The sequence below is a fragment of the Balaenoptera borealis genome (genome assembly GCF_965194805.1).
Source record: "Balaenoptera borealis genome assembly, chromosome: 3".
NCBI classification, from domain to species: domain Eukaryota; kingdom Metazoa; phylum Chordata; class Mammalia; order Artiodactyla; family Balaenopteridae; genus Balaenoptera; species Balaenoptera borealis.
Genome location: NC_138866.1, coordinates 33,459,279 through 33,483,625, shown reverse-complemented (window position 1 = coordinate 33,483,625; position 24,347 = coordinate 33,459,279). Strand labels below are relative to the sequence as shown.

The 24,347-nt window shown below is 38.7% G+C and overlaps 1 protein-coding gene and 1 pseudogene across 11 annotated transcripts in view; one reads left to right on the top strand and one right to left on the bottom strand.

Moving 5' to 3' along the window:
• RAD51B (RAD51 paralog B) overlaps positions 1–24,347 on the top strand; it is a 734,492-nt gene that overhangs the window by 286,818 nt on the left and 423,327 nt on the right. The gene's annotated exons all lie outside the window — the stretch shown is intronic.
• LOC309625220 (large ribosomal subunit protein uL6 pseudogene) lies at positions 4,512–14,212 on the bottom strand (annotated as a pseudogene). The gene has a single exon. The product of its transcript is annotated as a large ribosomal subunit protein uL6 pseudogene (transcript).

The window sequence follows — 24,347 nt, the reverse complement described above, 5'->3', positions numbered from 1 at the left end:
CTTAATCATGGTGTATGATCCTTTGCATGTGCTGTTGGATTCTGTTTGCTAGTATTTTGTTGAGGATTTTTACATCTATGTTTATCAGTGATATTGGCCTGTGTTTTTCTTTCTTTCTGACATCTTTGTCTAGTTTTGGTATCAGGGTGATGGTGGCCTCGTAGAATGAGTTTGGGAGTGTTCCTCCCTCTGCTATATTTTGGAAGAGTTTGAGAAGGATAGGTGTTAGCTCTTCTCTAAATGCTTGACAGAATTCGCCTGTGAAGCCATCTGGTCCTGGACTTTTGTTTGTTGGAAGATTTTTAATCACAGTTTCAAGTTCAGTGCTTGTGATGGTCTGTTTATATTTTCTATTTCTTCCTGGTTCAGTCTCGGAAGGTTGTGCTTTTCTAAGAATTTGTCCATTTCTTCCAGGTTGTCCATTTTATTGGTGTATAGTTGCTTGTAGTAATCTCTCATGATCCTTTGTCTTTCTGCAGTTTCAGTTGTTACCTCTCCTTTTTCATTTCTAATTCTGTTGATTTGAGTCTTCTCTCTTTTTTTCTTGATGAGTCTGGCTAATGGTTTATCAATTTTGTTTATCTTCTCAAAGAACCAGCTTTTAGTTTTATTGATCTTTGCTATTGTTTCCATCATTTCTTTTTCATTTATTTCTGATCTGATCTTTTTGATTTCTTTCCTTCTGCTAACTTTGGGGATTTTTTGTTCTTCTTTCTCTAATTGCTTTAGGTGTTAAGGTTAGGTTGTTTATTTGACATGTTTCTTGCTTCTTGGTGTAGGATTGTATTGCTATAAACTTCCATCTTAGAACTGCTTTTGCTGTGTCCCATGGGTGTTAGGTTGTCGTGTTTTCATTGTCATTTATTTCTAGGTATTTTTTGCTCTCCTCTTTGATTTCTTCAGTGATCTCTTGGTTATTTAATAGTGTATTGTTTAGCCTCCATGTGTTTGTATTTTTTACAGATTTTTTCCTGTAATTGATATGTAGTCTCATAGCGTTGTGGTCGGAAAAGATACTTGATATGATTTCAATTTTCTTAAATTTACCAAGGCTTGATTTGTGACCCAAGATATGATCTATCCTGGAGAATGTTCCATGAGCACTTGAGAAGAAATTGCAATCTGCTGTTTTTGGATGGAATGTCCTATAAATATCAATTAAGTCCATCTTGTTTAATGTATCATTTAAAACTTGTGTTTCCTTATTTATTTTCATTTTGGATGATCTGTCCATTGGTGAAAGTGGGGTGTTAAAGTCCCCTACTATGGTTGCGTTACTGTTGATTTCCCCTTTTATGGCTGTTAGCATTTGCCTTATGTATTGAGGTGCTCCGATGTTGAGTGCATAAATATTTAGAATTGTTATATCTTCTTCTTGGATTGATCCCTTGATCATTGTGTAGTGTCCTTCTTTGTCTCTTATAATATTCTTTATTTTAAAGTCTATTTTGTCTGATATGAGAATTTCTACTCCAGCTTTCTTTTGATTTCCATTTGCATGGAATATCTTTTTCCATCCCCTCACTTTCAGTCTGTGTGTGTCCCTAGGTCTGAAGTGCGTCTCTTGTAGGCAGCATATGTATGGGTCTTGTTTTTGTATCCATTCAGCCAGTCTATGTCTTTTGGTTGGAGCATTTAATCCATTTACATTTAAGGTAGTTATCAATATGTATGTTCCTATTACCATTTTCTTAACTGTTTTGGGTTTGTTCTTGTAAGCCTTTTCCTTCTCTTGTGTTTCCTGCCTACAGAAATTCCTTTAGCATTTGTTGTAAAGCTGGTTTGGTGTTGCTGAATTCTCTTAGCTTTTGCTTACCTGTAAAGATTTTAATTTCTCCATCAAATATGAATGAGATCTTTGCTGGGGAGAGTAATCTTGGTTGTAGGTTTTTCCCTTTCATCACTTTAAATATGTCCTGCCACTCCCTTCTGGCTTGCAGAGTTTCTGCTGAAAGATCAGCTGTAAACCTTATGGGGATTCCCTTGTATGTTCATTTTTGCCTTTCCCTTGCTGCTTTTAATATTTTTTCTTGTATTTAATTTTTGATAGTTTGATTAATATGTGTCTTTGTGTGTTTCTCCTTCGATTTATCCTGTATGGGAGTGTCTGTGCTTCCTGGACTTGATTGATTATTTCCTTACCCATATTAGGGAAGTTTTCGACTATAATCTCTTCAAATATTTTCTCTGTCCCTTTCTTTTTCTCTTGTTCTTCTGGGACCCCTATAATTCGAATGTTGGTGTGTTTAATGTTGTCCCAGAGGTCTCTGAGACTGTCCTCAATTCTTTTCATTCTTTTTTCTTTATTCTGCTCTGCAGTAGTTATTTCCACTATTTTATCTCCCAGGTCACTTATCCGTTCTTCTTCCTCAGTTATTCTGCTATTGATTCCTTCTAGAGAATTTTTAATTTCATTTATTATGTTGGTCATCATTGTTTGTTTGCTCTTTAGTTCTTCTAGGTCCTTGTTAAACGTTTTCTGTATTTTCTCCAATCTATTTCTAAGATTTTGGATCATCTTTACTATCGTTACTCTGAATTCTTTTTCACGTAGACTGCCTATTTCCTCTTCATTTGTTTGGTCTGGTGGGTTTTTACCTTGGTCCTTTATCTGCTGTGTATTTCTCTGTCTTCTCATTTTGCTTAACCTACTGTGTTTGGGGTCTCCTTTTTGCAGGCTGCAGGTTCATAGTTACCACTGTTTTTGGTGTCTGCTCCCAGTGGGTAAGGTTGGTTCAGTGAATTGTGTAGTCTTCCTGGTGGAGGGGACTAGTGCCTGTGTTCTGGAGGATGAGGCTGGATCTTGTCTTTCTGGTGGGCAGGACCGCGTCCGGTGGTGTGTTTTGGGGTGTTTTTGACCTTACTATGATTTTAGGCAGCCTCTCTGCCAATGGGGGGGTTTGTGTTCCTGTCTTGCTAGTTGTTTGGCACAGGGTGCGCAGCACTGTAGCTTGCTGGTCGTTGAGTGTAGCTGGGTCTTAGCGTTCAGATGGAGATCTCAGGGAGAGCTTTCACTGTTTGATAATACGTAGGGCCAGGAGGTATCCGGTGGAGCAGTGTCCTGAACTCGGTCTCCCACTTCAGGGCCTCAGGCTGGACACCTGGCCAGAGCACCAAGATCCTGTCAGCCACGGCTCAGAAGAAAAGGGAGAAAAAGAAAGAACGAAAGAGAGAGAGAGAAAGATAAGTAAAATAAAATAAAGTTATTAAAATAGAAAAAAATTGCTAAAAATAAAATATAATTAAAAAAAAGAAAGAAGAGAGCAACCAAACCAAAAAACAAATACTCCAATGATAACAAGCACTAAAAACTATACTAAAAAAAAAGAAAACAAAAAACACAAAAAATGGACAGTCAGAACCCTAGGACAAATGGCAAAAGCAAAGCTATACAGACAAAATCATGCAAAGAAGCATACACATACACATTCACAAAAAGAGAAAAAGGAAGAAAAAAAAAATATATATGTATAAAAAATTTAAAAAGGCAGAGAGCAACCACATCAATAAACAAATATTCCAATTATAATAAATTCTAAATACTAAACTAAGATAAACATAAAACCAGAAACTAATTAGATGCAGAAAGCAAACCCCAAGTCTACAGTTGCTCCCAAAGTCCACCACCTCAATTTTGGGATGATTTGTTGTCTATTCAGGTATTCCACAGATGCAGGGTACATCAAGCTGATTGTGGAGATTTAATCCGCTGCTCCTGAGGCTGCTGGGAGAGAGTTCCCTTTCTCTTCTTTGTTCGCACAGCTCCCGGGGTTCAGCTTTGATTTGGCCCCGCCTCTGCATGTAGGTCACCTGACGGCATCTGTTCCCCGCCCAGACAGGAGGGAGTTAAAGGAGCGGCTGATTTGGGGGCTCTGGCTCACTCAGGCAGAGGGGAGGGAGGAATACGGAAGGCGAGGCGTGCCTGTGGCGGCAGAGTCTGGCGTGATGTTGTAACAGCCTGAGGCGCTGTGTATTCTCCAGGGGAGCTGTCCGTGGATCACAGGACCCTGGCAGTGGCATGCTGCACAGGCTCCTGGGAGGGGAGGTGTGGATAGTGACCTGTGCTTGCACACAGGCTTCTTGGTGGCTGCAGCAGCAGACTTAGTATTTCATGCCTGTCTCTGGGGTCTGCACTGGTAGCCGCGGCTTGCGCCCATCTCTGGAGCTCGTTTAGGCAGTGTTCTGAATCCCCTGTCCTCGTGCACCCCGCAACAATGGTCTCTTGCCTCTTAGGCAGGTCCAGACTTTTTCCCGGACTCCCTCCCGGCTAGCTGTGGCGCACTAGCCCCCTTCAGGCTGTGTTCACGCATCCAGCCCCAGTCCTCTCCCTGGGGTCTGACCTCCGAAGCCAGAGCCTCAGCTCCCAGCTCCCAGCCCCAACCCACCCTGGCGGGTGAGCAGACAAGCCTCTCAGGCTAGTGAGTGCTGATCGGCACTGATCCTCCTTGCGGGAATCTCTCCACTTTGCCCTCTGCACCCCTGTGGCTGCGCTCTCCTCCATGGCTCCAAAGCTTCCCCCCCGCCACCCCGCCGTCTCCGCCAGTGAAGGGGCTTCCTAGTGTGTGGAAACTTTTCCTCCTTCACTGCTCCCTCCCACTGGTGCAGGTCCCGTCCCTATTCTTTTGTCTCTGTTTTTCCTTTTTTCTTTTGCCCTGCCCAGGTACGTGGGGAGTTTCCTGCCTTTTGGGAAGTCTGAGGTCTTCTGCCAGCGTTCAGTAGGTGTTCTGCAGGAGTTGTTCCACATGTAGATGTAGTTTTGATGTATTTGTGGGGAGGAAGGTGATCTCCATGTCTTACTCCTCTGCCATCTTGAAGGCGCCCCCTTACGTGCCCATTTTAAAATCAGATTCAGGCAAGGAGAATGTCATTACCATGTTTGACTAGACTCCATGCTGTCCAACAGAACTTTCTGTAGTGATGGAAATACTCTATATTTGTGCTGTCCAGTACAGTAGCCACTAACCACACATGGCAGTTTTTGAGCAATGAAAATGTGGCTAGTGCCAATGAGGAACTGAATATTTAAAATTAATTCAAATTCAACCATATATGGCTAGTGGATGCCATATTGGGCCACATAGGGGTAGATCAGTCATTTGAGACAGAATGGATGTTGGTTCGTCAACTATGACATTCAGTACATCTTTCAATAAAACAGTCAACAGGTGGTGCATTTGTTTTTTAAAACTTTCTAATTAGTGACCCACCACCAAGGAGGCTCTTTTGAAGACAAACCAACCAAATAAATAAAACAAGTGCACACACTTGCACGGGCTAACAGTAGCAGCATCTCCTAGGTGAAAGAGTAAGGTGGGAGATCGTGGTATGACAGCATGTGGCATGGTCCCACTGATAATGGGGGTTGGATTGGGATATAACTGGCTACAAACTCTGCAGGTGAGAGACAGGCTGCTCTTCTCCATTAGGAAGCTGTTTTTTGTTTTTTGGTGTTTCTGTTTGTTTGTTTTTTGCAGTGTTGTAAATAGGGAATGACAACTCTTATTAATATATAATGCCAAAGCCTGCCTGCCTACCTTGTAGGTTGTACAGCCAGGGAAATACATAGATGGCACCTGGGAGGATTTATACATCCAGTAAATCTTTATCAATTACTTGCTATGCCCCACGTAGTATTCTAGGTACTGAAAAGATAATAAACAAGACTAAGACTGGTAAGCAAGTTCCTGTTTTAATGGAACTTAGTTGTTACAGACAAATAACTAATATATTTCAAATTGTGGTAAGTGTTAAGAAGAAAAAAAGCAAGGTAATAGGTAGAGTGAAGAAAATAGCCTTAACAAATGCCTAGATCTGTGACTGTCTTGTCAAAAGCTCAGAGGTTTTAAGTTTTTCTTCTGAGAAAAGGACATTTGGTTTTATAGGCTTATTTAATTTAACAGCAAAGAAAAAAAAGTCTCTGGATTAGCTATTTGCCACAAGAAAGGAAAATTAAATTAGTTTCCGTGAATAGTTTCCTGAATGAAAATTAAATTTTGCCTGAGATGTTATAGTGAGCCTGGTAATAGTGACCTGATAATAGGATGAAGTTTATTTCTATTTTGATCATGTTCTTTTGTATCCTTTGCCTTATCTGGAGAACTTTGGCTACTTAAGTCAACTTCTGGGCTCCAGCTCTCTCAACCATAAAATGGCATTATTAATAATAATAATTAATTATATGGATTCTGGAAAGATTAGCTATTATCAGAATAATTATGAAATGCTTTATAAAGTTGTAGGCCAAAGGAAACATTAAGCATTCTTCATTAAAATTGAGCAAGTCATTTAACCTCTCTGGGTCTTAGTTTTTTCTTAGTTTTTTCATTTAACCTCTCTGGGTCTTAGTGGTGAAACAAAGTAGTTGTATTGTCAAGAATCTTAGGAAACAGATCCTCTCTTTCAGTGCTGTTGGAAATAGGAATTATTATAACTCTTCTGGAGAGCCAATTTGCAGAATAATTTCAAGTTCTTTAAAACGTGCAAACCTTTTTGCCCCAAGGATCAGAATTCGAAGAAGTGTTCACAGGTGCATGTTTAAAGATGTTCATCATACTGTTGTTTATAATGGCAAAAAGACAGTAAATGGATGTTGAACAATTGGCATTTGGTTCAGCTATGGTGCATTCATTCCCTGTGAAATTCTATGCAGCTACTAAAGATGATGATAGCATTAATAGATATTAATGGAATTGGAAAGAAGTTCACGGTGTACTAGCATTTGTGGTAATCTGCCTCTTCACTTTGGCCTACTGCAGTCAAGAGTAGTAATTATGATTACTTAGAAAAAATCTAGCAATAGTGGCAGGTAATTATTGGGCACTCCAATATCCTAGGCACTAGGCTAAGCTTTATTCACATATTATCTCATTGAAGTTTTGTATTAACCCTACTGAGTAGGAACAGTTTGGAACCCAGTTTTGCAGATGAAGAAACCAAGGCTCATAGGAATAATGTACCTTGTCCAAGGCTTTAAATGCAGAAGTAGCAAAGTCAGAATTTGTAACCTAGTCATTTGACTGCAGAGCCTACGTTCTGAAACCACAGGCTAGATTGCCTCTCTGTAAACTGTCTTTAGGTTCTAGATAGGGTAGCTATCACAGGTATATTGTGGAAACTCCTTCACATCCTTTCCTGTAACTGCACCCTTATTTGAGAGTACTTTGGTCCGAGTATGTGGCAGAGGAAGGAGTGGTCCACTCTTTAATACAGAGGTCAGCAGACCATGGCCAGTGAGCCAAATCAGCCTGCTGCCTATTTTTGTAAATCATGTGTTATTGCAACCCAGCCATGTTTATTCATTTATGTATTGTCTAGGCTGTTTTTGCACTGCAAGGGCAGAAATGAGTGTTTCAACAGAGACCATATGGCCATTTGTATCATCTTGTCCTTTACACAGAAGGTTTGCTGAAAGAAATCTGGAAGGGTGTGTGCCCTATTACAGTGACCATTTTTCTTTCCCTAAAGAGAGTAACTTAAAAGACAAAACAACCCTAAGGACTTCCCTGGTGGTGCAGTGGTTAAGAATCTGCCTGCCAGTGCAGGGGACACGGGTTCAAGCCCTGGTCCGGGAAGATACCACATGCCACAGAGCAACTAAGCCCGTGCGCCACAACTATTGAGCCTGTGCTCTAGAGCCCGCGAGCCACAGCTACTGAAGCCCATGTGCCTAGAGCCCGTGTTCCGCAACAAGAGAAGCCACTGCAATGAGAAGCCCGCGCACCGCAACCAAGAGTAGCCCCCGCTCGCCACAACTAGAGAAAGCCTGCATGCAGCAATGAAGACCCAACACAGCCAAAAAAAAAAACGACAAAACAACCCCGTTTTAGGGCTACTATCCTGCACAGGCCACAGGGATACAGGTAGTTGTAGGGTTTTCCGAGGCAGTGAACAAGAGCAGTCTATTTCAGGACAACTGAAGGCCCTCTGTGCGCGGCTGACTGGCATTCTCTAACTGGGTCTTCGTTGCCTTGAAACTCTGCCTGCTGCTGCTCCTCTGAGATGGAATGTGTATTCACAAATGAGGCGCTCCATTAGTCATGGTGCATTTCCTGGGCCCTGGAGACATGGGCATGACATCACCAAGGGCCAATTAAAAAAGGCTCCTCTGTCACACAAGCCCCTGAACCTCTTTAGAGGTCTGTATGGAGTGTGTGTTCTGTTCCTAGCCCTCAGGGTGTGATTTGAGACTGCCTTCCTCATCCAGCCATATTCTGGGCACAGAAGTCTAGCTTCCAGACCCGAGAGGCCAGGACAAGTTTGAAAATTTGCAGAGCTGGAGGCAGATTCCCATTTAGTATTTTTTTCCAGGGCTCAGGTTTTTATTCCCAGTTTTCCACTCTTAATGACGTTACTTTATGTGGGGAAGGGAGGGTGGTGAAAGATGCAGTCTGTGTTAGGTAAAAGACACTTGGCAGTTAGAATTTCTGGATAAGTATAGGTTGGTAACATAACAAAATCGGAAGCATATTTTGCCGTTTTTTTACATGGCTCTTGTGTGTAGCTTAACATCATAAAACAACATCTTTTAACAGTAAGGGCTCCTAGCAAAATTAGTGTGGCTTAGAATAGGGCAGTTACCAAAGGAACTTTACTGAGGGGAATTAGTCACTCATTAAATCTTTTATCTTCAGGAAGAAAAGAAACTTCTTTTTTTTCAATTCTTTTTTCTTAGAATTTAAGCATTTTAGGTATACCCCATGCCACACCCCCTCTTCCTAATTTATATATGTGTACTTATTTATGAAAATGACTTGTGGAATTTAGCCTCAGAGATAACTGTTCATTCTGTGCACCAGAAAGTTTACTGAAAGACTTGTTTTCTAATTGGTAATAGCTCAGTCTCTTGCTAACAAGCCATAATTGTAAAATTCCCTCTTTAAAAATTATTCAAGGAAACAGGCTCAGGACTCAACGTGAGATTACACTGGACAGACTTTTATAGTTTAATCCAGGGACTGAACCCAAAACTTGTGTTTTCCAGTCTTCACAGGCAATCTACGGTTGAATGAGAATGATTCTTTTAGTATTTTTTCATGTTTGAATTCTTTTTAATGAAGTCTAAGAGAAATTACGAGACACAGCCATTTTTGTGAGTGTTATGTTATCTGTGGCTACCCTAAACCACAGAGGATGCCACCCCTACAGCTTAAAAAAAAATCCTTGTTGTTTCTGCAAAGATAAAGATGATGATTATTTTTTTAAATTGTAGAGGCTTTTATTTTAAGAATCACTTGAAAGCGTATGAATTTATTCCTATTTCCTAAGAACAGATATACCAGTAATTAAAGGAATTTCCTCTAGAACTGTGCAATATACTATAAAAGAGGGCACCTTTTAGCATTTCAGAGATTCCCCCCCTTAAAGATCTCTATGTAGTTTAAAACATTAATTATTAAAATTTCTAAACATCTCTGGTATTTTTAACGGTATATGTGTGTGTGTGTATATGTGTGTGTGTCTGTGTATATATATATGTATATATATATATATATATATATATATATTTAGATTTTATAGGTGAGGAAACTGAGGTACAGAAAGATTGAATCTTCTACCTTGTGTCATTCATAGAAGCATATATTGAATGTGTAGATCATTCTTACCAAAACCCTTAAGAGGATATTCCTCTGTGTCTTTACATAAAATTGTTCTTGTTTTCCTTTGCTAGCTTCCAAGCTCTGCCTCGTTAACAACAAATTTTGTATTCCACAACCCCTTTGACGGAGACAAAAGAGCAGGTTAGCCTGGGCAGACTGGAGCAAGCCTGGAGAGGGGCCAGTTACCACAGGTGTAAAGGTGTGGGGCTGGGGCTCTGGGAGATCTCCTCCTGCCTTACTCTTGGCAGAGGACTTAATTCTCCTCAACCCCATCCCCCAATTTCTCACACCTGAACTAATATTTTGCCACCTCTCAGAGGGTTGTCATGAACACTGATGAGTTTAACGCCGAAAAAATGCTTCAAGCCTTTTGGAAAAAAGGTCTGTCTTATATAAGTACACAATTAGTATTGGCCACAGCACCGGTCACAAGCCTCTTGAGTGGGCAGTAGGCACTCTTGCATGAAGTTAACCAGATTCTTGTTTTGGTGAGGACAGACTCTGGAATGAGGTCTGCTGCTGCCTTGAGAGGACACGTCTGGTTTGAAACGTTGAAAGCCAGGTGATCCTTTTAGCAGCTACGCAGTAATGTCTCTTCACTGCTTCTGTTTCCTGCTAATTTGGGGAGCAGCAGATGCCTCCCTCGGAATCCCTCCCAGAGCGTTGGCATGCCGTGCTGATCTTCTCACTAAGCCCTAAACTTTTCCCTCAGAAGAAAAGTCTCGAAAGGCTAGTCCAGAATAAGATAGCGAGAAGTTGTGAGAGATAGTCTGATTGGTTTATGAAAAGGTAAGGATGAGTCATGTCACTCCTCAAGGCACTGGCATCCATTTATTACACCAAAGCAAACACTGAAAGAAGAAAGCCTTTAGTCTCATTAAGGAACCCAGACAAAAATCCCACTTAATCCATCTTGCTTTTCCTTTTCCTCTAACTCAGCTGGTGTGCAGGTGTAGGGCAGCTTGGCAGAAGCTTTGAACATGTGGAAAACGGAGTCATTACTGAAAGTCACTGACACACACTTCCCTTGGAATGCTGCTGATGTCATGGAAAACTGGGACCTTAGCAGTAACCCCTAACAACCGGAGCTACAGTAAACAGTAAATGTTACCTCCACCAAGGCATTGGTTTTTAAAGAGTTTTAACAGGCTAGGGCTTGCCAGCCACAACTCATAAAAATGTTCGTATAATTTTACCCTGCTCTCTAAAAGCACTGGATAACGGCTGAGGTTTCTCTGCCACTCGGGTATGCAAAGCCAAATCCACGTCACTTTCAAGGTTCACTATTCAGAATTTACGGCACTTCTTTTCCATTCCTCTTCATACCCCCTGCCATGCTCACAGGATTAGGCCTGGGAGATTTAATACTTTTTCAAAGAAGTCTCTTGTCTTACTGAGCTGCCTCCATTTCTGGTGATGGGGTGAATCTGTGTGCTAGGTTTTGCCTAGTGTTTTATTAGCCTAGCGGTTAACCCAGTCTGGTTAATTTGTAGCCCTTGATCAATAGGTTATATTCCAACCAGTAGTTGGGCAAAGTGACACCCTGTAGTTCAAACACTGAACTAGGTGCATAGCAAGAGAACAAGCAGCACGTGCTGTCGTATAGAGTTGTTGAGAATGGTTGCTGTCAAAAGTTTAAGAAAGGAAAGGAAGACATAGAAACCAAGAGATCGGGAGGAATTTTCTCCCATGATTGGCTTTTTTTTTTTTTTAGGAGAGAGGTTAGAGGAATATTATTATGTAAACCAAAACCAGCATGGCTTCTTTTAGACCTGTCCACAAGGTGGGAAGAAGCAGAATGCTTGTGCAAGGCATTGTCAAGGTGACCATATAACTTACCGTCCAAACTGGATACTTTGGAGAGTGAAGGGGCTCTACTAATAATTACTCTGGCGCAATGGGAATAAAGCTGGACTGTCTCAAGCAAAGCAGGAATATGGTCACTTCCATCACTGCTAAGACCCACCCAGCCCAAGCCCTTTGAGGAGGCAGTCTTCACAATGCCAGAGAGAGTGGACCCATTCATGCAACCTGGGTTGTCTCAGTTCCAAGAAAACAAGTCCACTCTTAGAATTAGTGGCCTAGATAGGGAACTCTTACTGCAAGATTTCCCCTTAGTTAAAACCTCAAGTAGAGTAAACTTGAACTCATAGTCTTTATTTACCCAGTTTTAAATATGGCTTTTATTGCCATAGACCAGTGGTTCTTAAAATGTGATGAGATACCTGAGGGTCCCCAGAGATCCTTTCAAGGGATCTGTGAGGGTGAACTTTTTTCATCATAATATTAAGGCGTTATTTGCCTTTTTCATTCTCATTTTCTCACAAGTGTACAGTGGAGTTTTCTAGAGGACATGTGAAGTATGATATTGTAATGAAGAGCCAGATTAATGAAGAACCAGATATTGGAATGTATTAAGCCAGACATTAAAGAGATTGGCAAGACTGTAAAACAGTGGCACTTGTCTCACTAAATTTTTTCATTTTAGAAAATACAACTATTTTTCATAAAAATACATTATTTATCTTGAGGTTATAGGTTTATTAGTGTTACTTTTAAACAAGTCAACAAATACTTTAAAATTATTCAGTTTTAATTTCTTTTTTTTAGTTTTTTAAAATTTTATTGAAGCATAGTTGATTTACAGTGTCATGTTAATTTCTTCTGTACAGCAAAGTGAATCATTATACATACACATATATATATATTCTTTTTCATATTCTTTTCCATTATGGTTTGTCACAGAATATTGAATATAGTTCCCTGTGCTATACAGTAGGACCTTGTTGTTTATCCATACTATATATAATAATTTTCCGCTGCTAATCCCAAACTAGAGATTATCATACTAAGCAAAGTAAATCAGAAAGAGAAAGACAAATACCATATGATATCAGTTATATATGGAATCCAAAATATGATGCAAATCAACATATCTAGGAAACAAAAACAGACTCACAGATATAGATAACAGACTTGTGGTTGCCAAGGAGGGATGGGGTAGGGAAAGGAAGGAATGGGAGTTTGGGATCATCAGTTTTAACTTCTGATATGGTCAACATATCCCTCATAAATAAAAGCTCTATGAGTCCTTAATAGTTTTTAAGAGTATAAATTGGTCCCAGGTGGGAAAGGTTTGAGAACTGCTGTTCTAGACCTTTCTCTCTCCTGAAGGAACATGCTGGTAAATTGAGGTGATAAATTCCCTGTGAGAGAGACCATCTTTATTCATTATCTCATCTACTACAGCACCCAGCAGAATGCCTTGCCCACAGTTAGTGCTGTTTATCAATATGCATAGATGAGCTCCTGTGACAGCTCTGAAAAGTTACCACGTTCTCTCATGTTTGGGTGTTACATTAACATTATTGTTTTTTTTAATTGAGGTATAGTTGATGTACACTGTTGTGTGTTTGCTTTTTGTGTGTGTGTCTTTGTCTTTTGATATTTAATGTGTTCTAGTACTTTTTGTTAAATAATATTATTGATATTTTGACATAACAGTAATGATGTCATTTTTTTTCCTTCCAAAGTTTTATGTAATAGATCAAATTCTCATATGAAACAATGTTAGATTTAAAAAAAAAACATGAAGAATAATAGAACTCATTACTTTTATTTTTTTAACCTGCCAGTTCTTCTTTATCCTCGTCTCAGGTGTCACCTTCTTCAATTAGCCTTCCTGGACCTTCCCAGGCTGGCCTGGCACCCCTCCCATGTGCTTTCTAAGTAACCTTTATTACTGGAAGTACTACTCTGGTCATGCCATTGACATTTTGGTTTCCCCCAGTTAACTTTGCATGCCTTTATGTCAGAAGTACTGTCTTTAATTTCCTTATTCCCAGAATTGAATAGTACTTGGTAAAGGGTAAGCACTAGAGTATCTGTTAAATGAAAATGTATGGAAGGAAGGAAGAGTTAGCTAATTTAACTATTTAGTGAAGTGTTCAGTGCCCCACCTGCCTCCCCAAAATAGAGGGTATTTATTGCATCTTTAAAATATCACAAACAGGTCTTAGGAATTATCCAACATCTTGTTTCCATAGCTGGACAACTTTTAGATCTTATTTATCAGCCTGTTGAACTATTCCTTTTTAGAAGACATAGATATCATTCCCCCAATTTTTCTGATATTTTTAACTATTGTGACTTGCCAAATCAAAGCAGCTGAATTTGACACAAGTTCAATATAGTTTCCTTCAAGAATTAACTCATTTTTCTGGGCTTGAGATACCCTGTGGATGTTTTTTCCACCCAGGACATTTTAGAGTTCAATGAGAGACCTATTCTGAATGAGGATATTGATGGGGAGGTGAGCACACATAGACTTCACCTTGTAACGACCCCCAGTGTAACGCCCTTGCTCATGTTCTTTACACAACTATAGATAGTGCCCATAATGGCCAGTCCTTTGTTTCCCCACCGTATGTCAACCCAGAGCCTCTTCTTTTTCCTTCCAAGACGACTGAGATCTACATTGATGTGATTGAAGTCCCTCCGCAGGGTGCCTCTGGGGCCCTTCACAGTAACTATGCATCCCTTCAGGGTGATGTTGACATTTCCAGAATGTCGAGAGTCTGATTGTTGAGAAGTGGCTTCATTCTTGCAGTAGATGCAGCAAAGGGAGGTGAAGTATTTTTGTTTTCATTTTTTAATGTCATATTTTAACATGGTTTCCATAGTACTGAAAAGAAAATTTTTAGTGGAAGAAACCACAATTTGAGATTGCTTTGTTATGACCTTATGTATAAACCAATATACAGTGGGCCCTGCATATCCGTGGATGTGGAACCTGTGGATACGGAGAGCCAGCTGTACTGGGGCATTTTATGTAGGGGACGTGAGTGTCTGAGGATTTTGCTGTCTATGCGGGGTGTCCTGGAACCAATCCCCTGTGGATGCCAAGGGGCCGTATTTCCACCTATCTCTCCACACTCATAAACTCCTTTTCAGAGTAGGAATCTTTTAAGCCCTTAAAGGTTGGTTACCTTTTTCTGAGAATGTGATATTTCTCAATATCAGAAATTATTTCTTTCGGCAAAAAGGGAAAAATTCCATTTTATATATATATATATATATATATATATACACACACACACACACAAACATACATACATACCACATCTTCTTTATCCACTCATCTGTTTGATGGACACTTAAGTTGCTTCCATATCTTGGCAATTGTAAATAATGCTACTATGAACATTGAGGTGCATGTATGTTTTCGAATTAGTGGGAATTTTGTTTGTTTGTTTGTTTTGTTTTGTTTTCAGATATATACCCAGGAGTGGAATTGCTGGGTCATATGGTAGTTCTATTTTTAGTTTTTTGAGAAACTTCCATTCTGTTTTCCACAGTGGCTATACCAATTTACATTCCCACCAACAGTGTATGAGGGTTCCCTTTTTTCCGCATCCTTGCCAACGTTTGTTCCTTGTGTTCTTTTTGATGATGGCCATTCTTACAGTTGTGCGGGATAACTCACTGTGGTTGTGATTTGCATTTCCCTGATGATTAACAATGTTGACCATCTTTTCATGTGCTGCTTGGCCACCTGCATTTCCTCTTCAGAAAAATGTCTATTCAGGTCTTCTGCCCATTTTTAAATTGGGTTGTATGGGTTTGTTTTTTTTTATGTTGAGTTGTGTGAGCTGTTTATATATGTTGGATAGTAATCCCTTATCAGTCATATCATTTGCAAATATTTTCTCCCATTCAGTATTCAGTAGGTTCTCTTTTTGTTTTGTTGATGGTTTCCTTTGCTGTGCAAAAGCTTTTAAGTTTAATTAGGTCCCATTTGTTTCTGTTTTTGGATCTGTCTCCTAAAACAAAGGAAATAAAAGCATTCTGCTTGGTTTTAGGTTGAGTCTTTTCTCTGAGTGCTGTTAGTTATATGAGTCTCCAAGTCTCTTTCTTTTCCTTAAGACCTAACATTTTGTATAATTATTTACCAAACTTATGTGTGAATTCTTGATCAGGAAACAGAGAGAGAATATGTCGCAATTCTTATCAAGTCCTCATTTAAAAAGGGTTTGGTGGGGGAATAGTAGTATTTTGTCTGAGATAGAGTCCTAAAGGAACACTGATTTTTTTGGACAGGGCACTGGCTGGATGGGAATGGGAGAGCTGGATATTTGTCCTGACTTTGCTACTCTCTAAATATTAGTATGATTTCAGCAGATCACCTTACTTCCCTTTGCTACTCTTAAGTTTCCCCATCTGTAAAATCAGGCTGGATTAGAAGGTCTCAAAGGCCCCTTGCAGATCATCTAATTCTATAGTTTGTTTTGTACTCTGTCAGGATTTCATGTTCTTGACGTTCTTAGTTGACAAGTAAGGTGTGGGAGGAAATGACAGTCTTGAGTAACCAAAATGGATTTTGTCTACCCGTATGCGCTAATCCCCAAAAGAAGAAGAAAATGCAAATGAGCCAGGGGCCGAACACGAAAACGGTGACAGCAAGGAGAACATTGAAGCAGACAGCTGAAAGCTTCATTTCCTGGCCCGTCTGCCATGAGAAAGGCTGAGACTGCCAAAGCCTCCAGGCAATCAAGGCCAGAACTTTGGCTCACTCTTATTTTGAACTACCCCCATACCACACACACAAACCACACAGGAAAATTGTCGCTCTCTCTTCATATTTGTGCATTTTGGCTGCACTCCTGTTTATGCCAAGTCCTTGCCTAATCCCCTTCCTTCCAGCTGTCACTATATTCTGCCTGTTGCTTTCCGGGCTTTGGAAAGCAGCTGCAATTTTCAGTGGAGGCCCAGGGGTGGTGGCCTTGGCGGTGGGGCGTTGTTAGGGTGTGTGGACTCTGTCCGAACCAACAGTCACTTTTACCTGGTTTATAGGCAGTTTGAGGAGTGTTCTCACTCTCCTTCCTTGGCGAATGTCAGAACTGATGGCTTTAATTTTTTTCCCTCTCCTCCCTCTTTGGGGAGTTTATCCCCCCTCTACATTCCTCAGCCTTTTAGTCTGAGAACGTCCTGTGGAAGATTTGGTTTGTCTTAGGTTCTTTTGCCAGGCTGCTCATCTTCTTCTTTTTTCCACATAAAACGTATTTATCTATTGGGAGAGCTTAAGATGGATAACCAGAGCTTACAAGCCTAGAAACTTGACCCCTTCTCATCTCTGACAGTATATCCCAAGCCATTAGGTCTCCCAAGGCCCAGAGAGCTCTTGGTCATTCGCTGTCCATCCAGCCTCTAGTTGGAGAGCTAGCTTCGGTGTCCTTTCACCTCTGGCATGTGAGGTTTTCCCATGGAGCTTGTCTGCATACATCTCGTATTGGCTCTTAGTGATGGTAACCGAACAAAGAGACACTTGGTTCTCATCATATTAGAAAGCTGAGCAAGAATCAGGAAATCTGCTTGAAGAATCTTGGCTGAATATAAGGAGAAGCCATGTTATTATGAAGGTTTTAAATCATTCCAGTGTGCACAGACTGACCTTGCTGGCCTGAATATTGAAAGCAGAACAAAACTCCCACCCAGTCATTGTTTTTGGCTGATGAAGAGAGCCTTTTTAGGTACAGTGGGTTGTTCTCTGCCCCTCTTTCTGGAAACTGCATCAACTACCTTGCCTTCTACCTAGCAGTGCACACACTCCTGTTTTCCTTTGTTTTTTTAAATAAATTTATTTATTTATCTATATTTGTTTTTGGCTGCGTTGGGTCTTCGTTGCTGCGCGCGGGCTTTCTCTAGTTGCGGCAAGTGGGAGCTACTCTTTGTTGCAGTGCGCGGGCTTCTCATTGTGGTGGCTTCTCTTGTTGCAGAGCACGGGCTCTAGGCGCACGGGCTTCAGTAATTGTGGCACGACACACTCCTGTTTATATAAGAGGAACCTCACATAGTTCTCAGAGCCTGGTGAAAAAAAACTCAAGGTGTGTCTGTGTTTGGGTTTGTCTGATGGTTTCTCCTATCTGTATGAATTTTGTATTTTATTTCAAAGAATTTAAATTTTAATTGATGTTAAATTCAAATAGGTGAGTCTATTTGATAAAATTCTTTGGTGATAGGATACTGTTTAACTTTATAGGTACTATATAAAGTCTTTTTATTCGTGCTGGGAATATAATACTACCAAGCCATTTTTTCTTTCAATTCTGCTGTTTTGTCTCAATCCTGGACTTACTTGGCTATATTGTTTCTAATGCCCAGTTAACCCTTCTGTCACTCATCCTTTCTCCCAGTCCACATTTTTTGCCTTGTCTGTAATTCATAGAATCATAGTTTGATAAAGCATGGAAGGGTCCTTAGATGTTAACTACCCAAGCTTCATTTTATAGATGAAAAAGTAACAGGATTAGGCCAAGGTCACATACCTGCCAGAGCTTAGGCTCACAAGTGTTTTTCCACTATACTACTCCAGACTCCATGTGTCAGGAATTTTCCAAAGCACTAGACTAGTAATAGCTACTTCAACAGGCAGGAAGTGCATCTTACTGGAAAGGGCAGAGGTTTTGGAGCCAGAGAGATTTGGGTTTGAATATCTTGTTCTGCCACCTACTGGCAGGGTAAATTGGGCAAGTAACTAAAGCTTTTAGGGACTCTGTTTCTTCCTCTGTAATATGGGAATAATAATAAGAATACTTTAGGGTTATTATGAGTATTGCACTATATGATCTGTATAATGTGCCTGTTATACATATTGTGTTCAACAAATTATTATTATTATTATAAAAAATCTACTGATCATAGGAAATATTATCTCATATATATAAATAATAATTTAAAATAGGTATTTTATAATTAGCTATTCTGAGCCGTTCTTGTTCAATTGTATTCTCCTAAAGTTAGCAGTAAAATATGAATGGAGTGAGTTGTCCGGAAATGAATTCCTGAAAGTTATTTATACCGTGACAGTGATTCATGCATTTCCCTTTTCTTTATAGCTTTCATCTGTACTTAGCTACAGTGTATCTTGTCCAAAAATTTTTGTACATGTTGAACTCACCCTAGGAAGACATCTGGAGTATACTTGGGTTTGGCCCCTGGTTTTCATTTAGCTAAACACTAGGATATAAATCTAGAATATAATCTACATAGAATGTTAAATTCATATTTTTGAGAAGCTTGAGATATTTAGTGTTATTCTGAAACTCTTTGTGTGATGAACAGCTTCGATGTGAAATTATATGTACCTGTTTGGAGTATAGGTTGACGTTATCTTGTGTTCATCATAAAAGGGCCCAAGATTGTTCTGTTAAAAGGAAGTAGAACTACGTTGTTGAACCCAATAGCATGGGGAGGAGGAATGAGTTAGGAAACAAAAGCTAAGATTGAATTAGCAAAGGCCAGAAGCAACAAAAGAAAGTTTGGAAGCTTCAGAAGGAGTGATTCAGGGGAATTTCAGTTGTGGGCCTCTCAGATTGCATAGATGTCGTTGGCTGACTGGAATGCACTTAAGCTTAAAGTGGATGGAAGGACCTTGAGAAACTAGACAGAAAGAATTTCGCTTCTCTAATAAAGAGAGGGCTTGGGAGAAAGAGCTTTGGCTTAGATTTTAGACAGAAGTTAAGTGCAACTAGAAAGAGGCACTATGTGCTTTCCTCCATATGGAACCCTTAATTGCTAAGGCACTTTCAAGTTCATGTAATTTGGTCCATAACTATGGTTAGATACATAGACTTTTCTTTCCTTGGTCGCTTTTTCAGTAAGGTGAAAGTTAAAGAGTGCAGCAGCAGTGGAGAGTGGAATGGATATTCCTTGTGCCTGTTCCTACCTGCTGTTATATATTAGGTTACGAGCCTTAGGCCAGCAGTTTCTTAAAGATAAAAGTAGGCGTGAGTTTGGAGGAATATTGGATAATTGAATATGACCAGGAAGTAGAAGGTGCTATTTTGCTAAATTTTGGGTTCATTCAGATGGGATCAAACCAGAGGAATTTGGCAAGCATTGGGACTCACCACTTAGAACCACACTGAAATAGTTGTGGTAGCAAAAGAATTTCTCCAGGAGACTTATTCCACTTGAGGCATAACAGCCAGAGATTCCTGGCCCTTGAGGGGAGAGTGCCAAAGCTGATAAATTTTAGAACAATCAACTGAAGTCTATAAACTCAGGAGAAGTAGTTCAATTAGATGGTACTGGGACTAAATTGTTTCCATAATTTTCACACAGAAGACATAGTATGAGTAAATGTGTCCTATAATCCACTGTTTAGAATTAGCTCCTCCCTAATATTATGTCCTTTCCTTGAGATTTAATATATTGCAGTTTAATAAATGAGAAGATTATAAAAGAATTTAATTTTAAGAACTTGTGTTTGACTTCTTCTGTATTCGTGAAATTCTGACATGTTAACCTTACCATTTTTTAAGACTTTTCTGGAAGAGTTCTTCATGACCTAAAATTTACCTTCCTGTTTAATCATTCTCTGAGGCTTTTTATACTCTGGTAAAATTAACTACACTTCATCATCATCAGTATTGCTTATCCCTTGTCACCTGACATCTATCCCTGTATTGTCCAATTGTATCCCCTTCAATTGCCCAGTCCACTGACTTACATACATTAGGTTTTCATTAAATATTTTTTATTTAATGGTGAATGAGGAAGTACTTTATATTTTAAACAACTGACTATTGTGGAGAAAGACAACACAACAGGAAGGAATTACTGTGGCTAAAGAGTCAAACAGGAGACTAAAAATGGGAGCTTTAAAAATTTTTAACAGCTTTATTGAGTCATAATTGACATCCAATAAAGTGCACATATTTAATACAATTTGATAAGTTTTAACATATGTATACACCCATGAAGTCATCACCACAATCAAGATAATGAACATGTCCATCATCCCCAAAAGTTTCTATGTAGCTGTTTTAATCCATCTCTCCCATCCTTCCCCACCTTACCCTCCTCAAGCAAACCACTCATCTGTTTTTGTCACTATAGATGAGTTTGCATTTTCTAGAGTCTTATATAAATAGAATCATACAGGGTAAACTCTCTTTGGTCTAGCTTTTTCACTCAGCTTAATTATTTTGAGATTCATCCATGTTGTTGCATCTATCATTATTTTATTGGTTTTTATTGTTAAGTAGTATTCCATTGTATGCATATAACACAATTTACTTATCCAGTCACCTATTGATGGATATTTTGGGTTCTTTCCAGCTTATGAATATTATAAATAAAGCTACTATGAACATTTGACTACAAGTCATTGAATAGAGGTATGCTTTCTTTTTTCATGGATAAATACCTGAAAGTAGAATGGCTAGATTATAGGATGGTGCATGTTTAGCTTTGTAAGAAACAAACTGTCTTCCAAAGTGGCTGTACCCTTTTGCATTTCCCCAGCAATGAAGTCGAGTTTCTGTTGTTCCACATGCTTGCCGGCATTTAATAATGTTGGTGCTTTGAATCTTAGCCATTCTAATAGGTGTTTAGTGGTATCTCATTATTATTTTAATTTTCAAGTCCCTAATGACATATGAGGTTGAGCATCTTTTAAAATACTTACTTGTCATCTGTATGTCTTATTTGGTGAGATGTCTATTAAGATCTTTTATCCATTTTTAAATCAGATTGTTTAAGAGTTTTTAGAGTCCCTCGAGTCCCTTGTATATTTTGGATACAAGTCCTGTATCCAGTACGTGTTTTGCAAAGATTTTCTTTCAGTCTGTGGCTTGTCTTTTCATTCTCTTAACAGTGTCTTTTGCTAAGAAGTTTTTAATTTTAATGAAGTCCAGCTTGACAATTTTTTCTTTCATGGAGAGTGCTTTTGCTGTTATATCCAGAAACTCATGGCCACGCCCAAAGTCACCTAACTTTTCTCCTATGTTATTGTCTAGAGTTTTATAGTTTTGTGTTTTATATTTAGTTCTATCATCCATTTTGAGTTAATTTTTGTGAAGGGTGTAAGGTAAGTGTCTAAATTATTTTTTGTTTTTTTAATGTGGATGTCCAGTTGTTCCAGCACCATTTGTTAAAAAGACGATCCTTCTACGTTGAATTGCCTTTGGCTCCTTTGTCAAAATTCAGTTAACTATATGTGAGTTATGAACTCTCTACTCTTTTCCATTGATCTAGTTATCCGTTCTTTCACTGATAGCACACTCCCTAGATTACTGTAGCTTTATAGTAAGTCTTGAAGTCAGGTAGTTTCGGTCCTCCATCTTTGTTTTTCTTCAATATTGTGTGGGCTACTATGGGTCTTTTGCCTTTCCATATAAGCTTTAGAATCAGTTTGTCCATATCCATTAAGTAATTTATGGGGATTTTGATTGGGATTGCATTGAATCTATAGATCGAGTTGGGAAGAATCAGCATTTTGAGAATATTGGGTCTTCCTATCCATGGAATATCTCTCCATTTATTTAGATCTTCTTTGAGGTCTTTCATCAGAGTTTTATAGTTTCCTCCTATAGATTTGTATATACTTTGTTAGGTTTACACCTAAGTATTTCTCTCTCTCTCTCTCTCTGTGCCAAGATAAACGGTGTTGTGTTTCTAATTTCAAATTCTAATTGTTCATTGCTGGTATGTAAGGAAGCAATTGACTTTCGTACATTAACCTTGTATCCTGTCTTCCTTTGGATTAAGTATTTTTTATGATTCCATTTTACATCCTTGATTGTCTTGTTAGCTATAACTTTAGTTGTTTTGGAATTTATAGTATACATCTTTAACTTATCACAGCCTATCTTTAACTGCTATTATACCACTTTACATATAGTATAAGAATGTTACAGTAGCTGTATAGTAGTTGTCATATATTTTACTTTTACATGTTATACATGTTATGAATCACACAATAAAGTTTTGTTTAAGCAGCCAGTTGTCTTTAAAATATATTTAAATAATAAAATATCTTACATATTTACCTACTAGGTACCATTTCCATTGTACTTTATTCCTTTGTGTAGATCCAGATTTCCATCTGATGTTATTTTCCTTCTGCCCAAAGGACTTACTGTATTATTTCTTGTAGTGTAGGTAAGCTGATGATGAATTTTTTCAGCTTTTGTATGTCTAAAGAGCTCCTTATTTTACCTTTGTTTTTTGGAAGATAGTTTTGCTGGGAATAGAATTCTCGGTTGACAGTTTTTTCTTTCAGTTTTTTGAAGTTGCGCTACTGTATTTCCATTTTCATTGTTTCCAACTAGAAACTGCACTTATCTTTGTTTCTCTGTATATAATGCATCTTTTTCTCTTGTTCCTTTTAAGTTTTTTTCCTTTCACTGGTTTGAGCAACTTAATTATGATGTACCTTCATGTAATTTTCTCATGTTTTTTATGCTTGGGATTTGTTGAGCTTCTTCATATGAAGAGTTATAGTTTTCTTCAAATTTGGGAAAATCCTGACCATTATTTTTTCAAAAGTTTTTTCTTCTCTTTTTCTTCTATCCTCCTTCTTGGAGACTCCTATTACACATATAGTAAATCACCTGAAGTTGTCCCATAGCTCACTGATGCTCTTTTCATTTGGCTGATTGTTTTCTGTTTCATTTTAGATAGTTTCTATTGCTGTAGCTTCAAGTTCATTAATTGTTTTTGTCTATTTCTATGTTTACTAGTTTCTATTGTTGTGTCTTCAAGTTCTCCAATGTGTAATCTACCATTAATTCCATCCAGTGTATTTGTCATCTCATATATTATAGTGTTTATCTCTAAAAGTTTGATTTTGGGTCTTTTTGCTATCTCTAACTTTTCAAACATATGGAATATAGTTATAATAACTATTTTAATATCATTGTCTACTCATTCTAGCATCTGTGTCAGTTCTGAGTCCATTTCAGTGATTGAGTTTTCTCCTTATTATGGGTCTCACTTTGCTGCTTCTATCTATGTCTGGTTATATTTGATTGGATGCCAGACATTGTGAATTTTACCTTCTTGGGTGCTGTATATTTTTGTACTCCTATAAATATTAAGCTTTGTTTTGGGATGTAGTTGAATTATTTGGAAACAGTTTGATCCTTTTGGATATTGCTTTTAAGTTTTTGTTTTTGTTTTTTTTTGGCAGGACCAGAACCATTTGGTTTAAAGATAATTATTCTCCACTATCAAGGCAAGATCCTTCTGTATACTGTACTCAGTGCTCCATGATTTATGACGTTTCCATTCTGGTTGATGAGGATAGGCATTACTCCTGGCTTTGTGTGAGTGCCAGGCACTCTTCTCTTTACTTCTATCAAATCTTTCTTTCTCCAGCCTCAAGTAATTTCCTCACATGCATGTACTAATCAGTACTCTGCTGAGTATTTGAGGGAGACTCCACAGATCTCTCATGTGAACTCTAGCTGCCTTGTTCTTCCCAGTCCTAGGTTCCATCTCCTCAACTTGAGTGGACTCCATCTGGGTTTCCTCTCCCTGCATCACAGCCTAGAAATTATTAGTAAGCTGGGGCAGTCATAGAGCACTCCTCATTTTTTCCATCTCTAAGGGATCACTGTCTTTCATTGCCTGATGTCCAGTATCTTGGGGAAAAAAAGTTGTTTCATATGTTTTGTCTTAAAAATATTTTTTTGGTTGTTTTAGGTGGTAGGGTAAATTTGATCCTGTTACTCCATCTTGGTCAGAAGAGAAAAAGCTTCTTTTAAGTTTTCAATGGTGGTTATAGAAATGACCAATAGCAAGACAAGGAGTCTCTAACTGAAATACCCATGATGTTTCCTCATAAATTGAGAATTTGGAAAGAGAATTAATCTCAGAATTATCATTATTTTTTCATCCACTTACATGCATCACAGACATTTACATAACAAAATTCCTTGTACAAATGGTTGATCACATCAATGG